Below are 302 nucleotides of genomic sequence, written 5' to 3'. Positions count from 1 at the left end.
ATCTGAGATCGAAAGTGGGTGAAAATAATGATCAACTTATATTTTTCTATATATTTTTAAACAGTATAAACTGAGTACAAAGCTCAAACAAAAAACAAAACAAAACTTGAGCAATAGAATGTTTTTATTTAGTTAAACTATATTTTTTACCTAATCATTTCAGTATTAACCAATTTTTCATTGTACATAATACCATGTACTATACACTATACCCATCATAAACTGGATTTTCCCAAAAAATATTACAAAATCAAACAAAACATATAGCACAGAAGGCACACATTTAACAACAATAATAACCA

This window comes from Garra rufa, chromosome 22 (assembly GCF_049309525.1).
Source record: "Garra rufa chromosome 22, GarRuf1.0, whole genome shotgun sequence".
NCBI classification, from domain to species: domain Eukaryota; kingdom Metazoa; phylum Chordata; class Actinopteri; order Cypriniformes; family Cyprinidae; genus Garra; species Garra rufa.
This window is presented reverse-complemented; position numbering follows the sequence as displayed.